The sequence below is a fragment of the Castanea sativa genome, chromosome 11 (genome assembly GCF_040712315.1).
Source record: "Castanea sativa cultivar Marrone di Chiusa Pesio chromosome 11, ASM4071231v1".
Taxonomy (NCBI): Eukaryota; Viridiplantae; Streptophyta; class Magnoliopsida; order Fagales; family Fagaceae; genus Castanea; species Castanea sativa.
Window position 1 is genome coordinate 40,496,196 of NC_134023.1, and position 10,623 is coordinate 40,506,818.

Below are 10,623 nucleotides of genomic sequence, written 5' to 3' on the forward strand. Positions count from 1 at the left end.
GGTCTGGAGAAAGAAGGAAGATTGATTTAGGTCTAGAGAAAGAAGAAGAAAGAAGGAAGAATAGGAGAATGAGCAAGAAAGAGGAAAGAAGAAAGCAGGAACTCGAGTCTTAGAAAATTGAGTTCCATGTGGATTTTATATCCACCTCAGCTTTGCCACCACTTAGAACTCAAGTCTTGAAAACTCGAGTTCCTCATGAAACTCGAGGCTCTAAAATTCGAGATGCTACTTTGCAAAATGTGTTAACTATCAAAATTGTTAGTAAAATGGTGTTAAATGGCAAAAAAAATCCAGATAACAACTATAGCAACTGATGAAATTCCTTTATCCCTAAAGCTTTTGTTTTTTTGTCCCTATGATTTATCTTTGTATGCTTTGAGATCCTCTGTTTATTACTTTGAATTGATAAACTATATATATTTGGTGCAAATGGGTAAAAATGTAAACTATATATCCCACACGAGTGACCTTGTAAATGACCTTTTTTATATCTTTTTTTTTTTTTTAATTTTAGAAAACGGTAAGAAAAAATGTCATTAATGAAAATATGATCGGAATACAACATCCAAATCATTAGGTAGATCTTCTACCCATACATCAATATCTACAGATAAAACTACTCTTCTAGCTAGTTCATGAGCTAACTTATTTCCTTCTCTTCGAATATGGTGGAACTGGCATGATTGTAATGCAGACCCTAATCTCCAAGTATCATCAACCACATGCTTGTACAAGTTGTTACACTGTGCCTGAGATTGCAAAGCTTGAATAATCATAAGACAATCCCCTTCTACCTGTGTCCAGAAAAAGCACATCTCCTAAGCGAAAGTGACTGCTCTATGGGTAGCCCGTGCCTCTGCCAAAGCCACTGGCTGAAGGAGAGCACTTTTTTGGCTCAGCACTACCATAATATCTCCTTTGCGATCGTGGACTACCACCCCGATGCTTACACAACCCAAACGATCAAATAAAGCTGCATCAAACTTTACCTTACAACAATTCTTCGATGTAGGCAACCAACGTGCTAACCTTATATCTTAGTTTATATATATATATGTATGTATGTATATATTTTTTTCTTTTTTTCTTTTTCTTTTTCTATATATGCTAATTCTATTCATAAATTACTTTCTGTTCAGTACTGATGATGTATAAATCGCCAGTCAAGTTGGTTTGTCCAGATGGTGCTGAATCCTCGTTACTATTCCTGCAAACGTTGAACAAAGGCTCTCCTAAGGTGGTCACTGGTATGGTGTCTGCCACAACATCTCTGATGCCAAAGTCAGTGTATAGTGTATTGAAGCTTGTTGAGAAAAATAAGAAAGCTCTAAATATCAGAGATACCTGTGTAAGAGTATTTTTTTGGGGTGCAAATTCTGTCTTGCTTTGCCTTTGACGAGTGTGTATATATAGCTTTGTGGTTTCTAACCATTGGGGCTTTAGTTGTGGTTTTAATGCTCTTCTTGTAACGCCTTAGGGCTTATTAGTGCAGGTCTTGATGAAGCTCCAACGGTCTGACAACTAGCTGGTAACTGTCCAAGGTATTGAATCTTCTTATTAATGATGCCTGCCTTCGTCCATGCCGTGTCGCGGTGGGTGAAAGTATTTCGTGAGGTCATCCAAGTCTTGTTAGTCCCATCAGCTGCCCCCTAGCTTCCGTGGTCGTCGTGGTGTGTTAGGACGATCATTGGAAGATGAAAGATTTTTTGACCAGTCATGGCTTTTGGGGTTTCATTCCGCATTTAATGCGTAGTGGCGGCACCACACACATTGTGGCCACGTGGCGTGTTCTGACTAGTAGAGTTAATGCCCCAATTGTGTGACTCTTGGGTTTCCCATTAAATTTTAGTTTTTTGTGCCTAGATTTTAACTTTTCTCCCTTTCTTCTTTCCCCTTCACTTTTTCCAACTCCCAATCATTGCTCTGTGCTTCTTCTTCTCCATTCTGTTCTTGTGATTTTCCTCAAGCTTCTCGCGTTTTGTGGTTTGAGCTTTTGCATTTTATGGTTGCTCCCTTTGAGGTACGCCTTTCTTTTCTCTTTTTATTCATTTTTCTATGGCATAGAAAGATTGTGCTGGGTTTTTGATTTGATATACCTTTTTTTTTGTTTTTGTTATAGGGCTTTTAGGATTATCATCGCTCCCCCTCTGTTTTTCAGTTTTTCATGGTTAGTAGCATTGAAGTTAGGATAGCTTGCCCCTCAATTTCTTTCCCTTTTACGCATTTAGGGGCAACTTTAGGCATTTCACGCACCTTTCTCCCTTTAGTTGAAAATGTTGTCTTTGAGGGTAGTAGCTTAAGTGTCGCTTTGGCTGACTTGGTCCCCTTGCTTTATCAGTTAATTGATTGGTTCGAGGCTTTAGTGAGTGATCGAGGGGCAATGTTTGAGGTAAGATCGAGCGAGCTTGAGACTGGATTGTCGTCTAGCGACGATCTTGTGGCGGTGGAGGAAGATACAGCGGTCTCCATCCCTTGGGAAGTTAGGGCTTTCCACGCCCTTGGGGAGGTGTGCAATCTGGACGATGAGACATTGTCTAGGTTAAGAGAGAGATTTCAATTCCCTAAGAGGGTTAGGATTCGTTGTCCTTACGGGGAGGAACGAGCTTGCCATTTCTCGCTCGGGGAAGTATGCTTCTACAAGGCTGCTTTCTTGAGTAGGCTCAGATTCCCCGTCCACCCTTTTATCATGGAGCTCCTAGGCTATTTTAGCATTACTCCTGGGCAACTTATGCCCAATTCGTGGAGGATAGTGGTCAGTTGTATGGAGATATGGTTGGCTACCGAAGGGGATATAATTAAAGTAGACGAGCTTGTTTATTTGTATCATCTAACGGAGTCCAAGGAGCATGGGTACTACGAATTGGTGCCTTGGGAGAGGAGGACTAGGATCGTTAGGGACTTGCCCTCGTCATTCAGATACTGGAAGTCTCGCTTCTTTTTTGTGTCCGGGGATGAATGGGAGACTCCCTTTAGCGAGGTGTGGGGTGATCTCCCTAGGTTCCTCCGTTGGTGAACCTCGAGTCTAGGTGTGTCATTATTTCTACTGGTATTTTGTCCTTCATTGTTTTTTGTACATTCTATTGTCACTAATTCTTCTGTTCATTGTCTCGTGAAGTTAAGAGACGGCTCAAACTCAAGAATAGGTATAAGCGTGTTGAGGTTGCCATCAAGTACGCGAAGTCAATTGATGATTTAGACGACTTAGTCGATCCTTGCACTTTGGCTTTGTACTGCCTTGGCCCGGAACCTTCCGCTTTTGTCCTACGCACTATTGAAAGAGAAGAGAGGAAGAGTAAGCACGTTATTTAGTTCATCATTAATTCTGTCTTTCCCTTTTTTTTAACAAGTGTTTCCTCTTTACAAGAATGACAGCTAAATTTAACAAGGATATGTATTCAAAGATGAGGTCGAAGAAAAACGAGCCACTGTCCAATCTCAAGAAGAAGGTAGTGCGCTTGGTAGAGAAGGGAGTCTCCGTCATTCCAGCTGCCCTAGGCACTGAGACCCCGAGAACAACTTCTCTAGCCACCTCGATCGAAGAGGTCACTCCTATTCCAAAGAAACCACGCGTGGCCGACAAAGGGAAGGAGAAGGTTGACTCCTGCTCATCCAGTGTTTAGGACGATGCTGGACTTGCGATGGAGAGGGCACATAAGGTTGTCACTGCTGAGGAATTGAAGGTCTTCTCTAGTATGCCTTCCAACGAGTTTGTGGGTTGTCATATCCACAAACTTGTCTAGGTAATATGCTCGCGTAATTTCAACTTTTTTGCATCATCCAGAAGACTTCAATCTTCTTTCCAGGTGTTGGATGAGAGTCTTCATATCACCTCGAAGTACTTTACTTAGGAGGCTAAGGTCACGTCTGCAATGTCCAGGATAGAGGCTTTGGATGCAGAGAACTCCAAACTGAAGAAGGACCTGATCATTGCCATGGATGAGGCCAACATTATCAAGGAAAAGGCCAAAACCTTGTGGGACGACCTTAGAGCTGAGTGGCAACTAACTCTAGAAAAAGACGAGCAAATTTTGGTCGCAAAGGAGAAACTTAAAACCATTGTTGCTAAGGCTATTGAGGCTTTCCAGCAGACTGAGGAGTACAACACAGTGCTCTTTAGTTGGTATTATAAGGGTTTCGAGCTCCTGAGGCGATTCCTCATCAAGCACCCTACCGGAGTGGATCTAGAGAATCTGGATCTAGAAAAGGTGGACAAGGAAATGGTAGCTAACGAAGCCTCTTGGTCCACGGCTCCTGAGGATGATGCTCCTGAGAGTACTCTTTCGCCTCCTGCTACTACTGATGCTTGAACCTGCTTTTTATATTTTTTCTCTGTGACTTTTTTTTTTGGGTGCCTAGTACGTTTTGGGATTTTTTATTCTACTTTCAGAACAATATTTTCATTTTAATTTAAGCACGAGGTTTTTGCCCAGTGTTTGTGGTCTTTTAATTATAATATTGAAACAATGTTGGTTGCCCATTGTTTTTGGGCCTTCAATCATAATTTAGTACTTACTTGTTTTTGCTTCTTCCTTGCATAGTACTTAGTGAATGCATGTGGTCTCTGTCTACCTCTTCCTTATGCGTCAGTAACTTACATTGCTGTTACTTAATTAAAATTTTTGTTGACTCATACTCGTTGAGGGGGTCTCGATCCGACAATAACTTACATCCGTCTATGAGGAATCTTGTTACTAATTTTTGTGACCCATATCCATTAGAAGAATTTTGTCATTCCTTATATTCGTCTATGCGAAATCTTGTTACTTAGCCAATTTTCTTTGACTTACACCTAGTGAAGGGATTTTGTCATTCCTTGGCTTTGTTTGTAACTTACATCCGTCTGTGTGGAATCTTGTTACTTAGCCATGTTTTTTTTGCATGCATCACACTGGCTGAATAGTTCTTTTATTGCTTTAAAAAATGAATACAATTATCTGTTACATCTATTGATGGTATTTCTTCAAGTGCTCAATGTTCCATGGTCGAGGCAGTCTGTCCGTCTAAGGTCTCGAAGTAATAACTGCCTTGTCTAGAGTAATGGACGACCCGGTAGGGTCCCTTCCAGGTTGGGCTAAGTTTCCCTTGTGCTGGGTCTTTGGTTGCCGGGGTGACTTTGCGTAGGACAAGGTCCCCTATGTCAAGTCGTCTGAGCTTCACTCTCTTGTTGTAGTACTTGGCCATCTTCTGCTGATACTTCGTCATTCTGTTGGAGTCTCCGTCTCTAATCACGTCCAAGCAATCCAGGTCGACCTTTAGTTGATCATTGTTGCTTTCTTCATGGAACGTTTCTCGTTTGATACTGGTTATTCCCACCTCTACTGAGATTACTGCCTCAGTGCCATAAATGAGTCTAAAGAGGGTTTCTCCTCTCGGGGTTCTTGCTGTAATCCTATAAGCCCATAAGACATTGGGCAATTCCTCCAACCAGTCTCTCTTAGTGTCGTCCAGCCTGACTTTGATGATCTTAAGTAGTGTTTGATTAGTCACCTCTGTCTGTCCATTTGCTTGTGGGTGTCCTAGGATGAGTACTAATTCTTGATCCTTAGGCTTGAACAAAAATCCCTAAAGCCTTGATTGATACGATCATCTGTTGTCTGATACGATCGTCCGTGGAACCCCGAATCTGCAAATTATGTTCTTCCATATGAAGCTTTAGATTTTTGCTTCAGTGATGGTTGATAATGCCTCTACTTCAACCCATTTTGTGAAGTAGTCAATAGCAACTAGTAGAAACTTTACCTGCCTCTTACCTCAGGGCCGTGGGCTGATAATGTCAATTCCCCATTGTGCAAATGGCCATGGGGAGGCTATCGTCATTAGCTTCTTTGCTGGAAGGTGTTGGACATTCCCAAACCTCTGGCATTTGTCACATTTCTTGATGAACTCCCTCATGTCCACCTGCAAAGTAGGTTAGAAGTAACCTATTCTAATAACTTTGTGTACTAAGGATCTAGGGCCTACATGGTCTCCACAAAGCCCTTCATGGAATTTCTTCAGGATGTATTTGGCCTCTTCTTCGTCGACACACTTCAAGTACGACATAGAGAAGCCTCTCTTGTACAGGGTGTCGTTCAGGATCGTGAATTTGACTACTCTCTTCCTGACCTTACTTGCCTCCTTGACGTCCTGCAGAAGGTGTCCATCTTGAAGGAAGGATATGATCGGGGTCATCCAGCTGGTTGTGCTCTAGATTGCGAAAATAGACACTTCTTCAATGCTGGGGTGCTTCTAGACTTCAATCTTCAAATTTGTGTCTATTGGCCTTGCTTCTAACGATGACTGCTTCGCCAGCTCATCTGCCCCATAGTCACAAAGCTGAAAAATGCATTATTAGCAGTTTTGGTCATCAGACAAAGACTTTTGTGAGTAACTCGCTAGTTCGCTACTCATAAAATTCACAGATTAGCTATTTTATGGGTATTTCGTGAGTTTTTGGTCCAAAACTCAACATATGACTCTCTTATGACTCCATCTTCTCCAAACCCTCTTTTTCAAAGCTTCTACATCAAAACTCAACTAAGTTCAAGTGTTTTACATTCCATAAACATCTCTAAAGCAATCTTTAACACTTTTAATTGATTTTAATCCTTAGATTATGTTTTTGGGGGGTTTTATGTTCATAGTTGGGATTTTCTTAAATGGGGGTGGAAAACTTAATTTTTGTCAATCTTTTCTTATTGGGTTTTGTTTTAAATGATGATTTGCTTTGAATGTTGGCTCCTTGTGGCAAAAATAACTTGTATTAAGAGTATATTTTCATGTGTTCATGCATTGTTTGACATATATGTGTAGTGTGTGCGCTCTAAGTGTTTGATAAAATGCCTATATGATATTTTTTTCATTCTTTTGGATTCCAATGAGTACCAAATTTTGAGGATCATCATGATTACTCATGTTTATCATGTCTTGATCATTGGTTGTGTATTTTACACACCTTGCCCCACATGTGCATCTCTCATGCTTGGTTTATGCATTGCACATAGTCACCTCATGCACACACCTTTGCTACCCTTGTCATGCCTTGGTCTATCTTTTATTTCCTCATCCTACCATGTCATGATTTTTTTTATTTATGCTTTGTAGTATTGTGTTTTTAAGGTATTTTGTCTTTTGTTTGAGCTTCATTTTCTCATTCATCTTGCACCCCTTATGCATTAATACCCTTGTTCATATCTTCTTTTCTTTCATTCCTTCCTCTTGATTCATTTGTCTATTCATGACAAAAAAGAGGAGAGTATACCGAAGTGTATCATCATTTCTATATGACTCATGTGTACATTCTCAAGGGGAGAAATTCTATCTTGTGCACATTCGTAGGAGGAGAAAGCCATAGGGGAGATGCATATACCAAAGGGGAGATGCATATACCAAGGGAGAGAGGACATTTTTTATGAGATAACCTTGTTTTGTTTGTTTTACTTTATGTTTGTTTTCTTGTTTGCTTTATAGTGCTTTGAGCTATGTTTAGTATCTATGCTTAGTTGTTCTCATCGTGTTTATGTATTGGACATGCATACATCCTTATGCTATTGTGCTTTATTGGTTGCATGTTCGGATATTCATTTGCTTTGCTATGTGATCATTGTGGTCATTTCCATATGACTATCGTGTATTTGATCAAGTTGCTCATATGTTGATCAATTTGCTCATACGCGCACACTTTTTGTTTCAAGCTTGAGTGTTTTCACACTAATTTGAACTTTCATTCCTTATCAAAACTATACATTGGGTACTACCTTTTGAAAGGTCACTAACTGTTCAATATATATATTTTTTATAGGAACTGTTTAATAATTTATGGGAACCAAAGATAAAATTGTATCATAAAGAAAACAGTCAAGCTCATATGTACAAACAACATTAGAACTGGTAGGAAAGAGATATTTAGCTTTCAACTAACTGACAGTAAAAGGGCTTCATTAAAAAATCTTGACACCATTTTTTTTTTTTCATTTTCCTTACTCTCATCCCGTTTTTATTTTTATTTTTATTTTTATTTTCTGGGTCACCCAGCAACCAGAAGAGCAATAATGTTTACTATAGTATAGAATTGGGAAAATATGCTTGTTTTCTTTCATCTGAGCTATTTTGCTTGTGCTTTAACTAACATAGTTAATGAGCCCAACTAGCCAAGAATGTTTCTTTGACTGTAAACACGCAAAGTGATGAATTGGAATATAAGTTTGCTTCACTCAGAGAGGAGTTGTATTTGTCCGAGTTGTAATTTAGATAATGTGGAGGCTCTGAGTGGATTTGATCAGGTAGACGAGGCAAACTGATCCTTTGTAAGTAGCATTTATAGTGTTGATCTTATCAAATTTGTACTGCAATTGTGCATTCGAGGGTCTACACATTCATATTACCATTCATATTGAAGACAACTAGCTTTAGAAGTTGAGTAAAACCACTGCGTTCCAGGGAAGATGTGACTGCCCATTTTTCCATATTCCAGGTTCCTTTGGAGTCAATTGAAGCTGTGAATAAGATTTTGGAAGAGGCAATTAAACGAATTCAACCAACTGGAATAGGATGGATACTACTGTCATTTGTTCAAATTCTTTCAAAATAATCAAAGCCACTGCTCTATCTGTGTCTCTGTCTCTATTATTCCGCCTCTCAGTTAGAGTGTCTCATGGGTTAGTGGCTGTTGATGTTGCTCTGTCCTTTTACAATAAGCTTGCGTATTTACTTTTTTCTTTGCAAAGATGGTTAATCTGCTTCAATCTTTTTTGCTATTTGACTGCCAGTTGAGTGATTTGGGGCCATTAAAGGGCGTCTATTGGACAGCAACAAAAATTTAGTCATGGCGACCTTAACGACTATTGGTAGTGTTGCCTCTACAATGGGACTAGCTATTGAGAAGTCCACCAAGGTTTGTTGACCACTTTTTCAGCTGTTAGTAAATCTTAATGTGCTTCTCGCTTTTTAGAAACTTGAACATTATTATGAATTTGTTTTACAAATTATCCAAGTAATAATAATCCTCCTGGTTCCTCTAGATTTCTCTTTAAGTGACAGTGACACACTTTATCAATTGGTTGTAAGAGTTTGAGCCTATCACTGCATTGGTTCTTGTTGAATTGCCAAAGCTTAAGCGCCTCAGCTCAAATCACTCTCCTGCCTTGTCTTCCTCAGCTCGCTCCCTTGATTAGGTACCTTTCTGTGTCTTTGTACTTAAAAAAAAAAAAAAAAAAAAAAAAATTATGAACTTCGTAATATATTTTGTGAAAAACATATAGCAACAAGCTTTATTAGTGCCAAAACTTTAGTAGTCTTTGAAAACATATTCCTAGAAAATTTATGGAGAAAAATATGTAGTTAGAGTGTTTGTACTTTGTTGTTGTTGTCACTTTTATTATTGATATTCAATATGTAGGTCATGGTTTTGAGAGTGTCACTGCATTGCAAGGGCTGTGAAGGAAAAGAGAGAAAACATATTTCAAAATTGGAAGGTTAGTTTGTAGTAGACATACTAGATTGTTTGTTCTTTAAAATTTTTAAATATTCACAACCAAAATTGAATATATGATAGTACTACTTGTAAGCAAAACATATATTCAACCTAAGCACCTTTAATTTATACTTCTTTATAGAGTTTACACCCTAGTTTTGTGTCGTTCATCAATTATCAAATTGCAGTTCCCCATTTTTTAAGGTAATGTTTTTGGCTAATTCTCTGTAGGAGTGACATCATTTAGTATTGATTTAGAAACAAGAAAGTGATAGTCATTGGGGACGTGACACCTTTAGGTGTACTTGCAAGTGTTTCCAAAGTGAAAAATGCACAACTTTGGCCGTCTCCTACATCATTGTCTCCATCACCATCTTCCCAATGGTCAGCATAAGAAATTAATGATAGGCCAAGAATGTATTGACCTCTTGTAGTGAATTAATTGATTAATTAGCTAAGTTTATTAATTAATTAAATTAACATGCAATATACGTAGCAGCACAAACAAATCACTAACTAAAATAAAATGCAGCGGAAAATAAAATTGACAAGGTGATTTGTTTTCGAATGGGAAAAACTTCCAAGGCAAAAACCCTACTGAGTGATTTTAAGGTCATCATTCCAGAGAATTCACTATTATCACAACAAGCAGTTACAAATAAAAGAATCTCAAACTTATACCAACCTACAGTTGAACCCTTATTACAATACATCATTGAAGAACCCTTATTCCAATACACAATTGAAGAACCCTTACCCCAGTGTACGACTAACCAATAGATGCGCGAATCTCAATACGTGACTTAATCACCAACTTGAGTAGCATGTTGGTTGCAAAGTTCTTCAGTTCATCACACGATGAAGATCATGAAGTTGCTTGGTCACAAAACCCTATAGTGTACAAACTCAGTAGCTTCTTTAAGAGAAAGAAGAACTAGGGCAAACTAAGTTTTCGGTCACAATTTGCATGAACAACTCTTTACTTCACACTTATGCAACTGTGCAACCTATGACGACCCTTAAAATAATCCTTATACATGTTTAGGCCTGTGAGAAAAGAAAGCCCAAACAAATACTAATGGATTGGAATGGAATCAGAGCTGAAAATTTGATTTTCATAATTCTTGATAGATACCCTATCTGTCGAGCAGCTATTGAGATTCGGACTAGAA

At 38.8% G+C, this 10,623-nt stretch overlaps 1 pseudogene; it reads left to right on the forward strand.

Moving 5' to 3' along the window:
• Window positions 1-5,961: 5,961 nt before the first annotated feature.
• LOC142616503 (uncharacterized) lies at window positions 5,962-9,845 on the forward strand (annotated as a pseudogene).
• The last annotated feature ends 778 nt before the right edge of the window (window positions 9,846-10,623 follow it).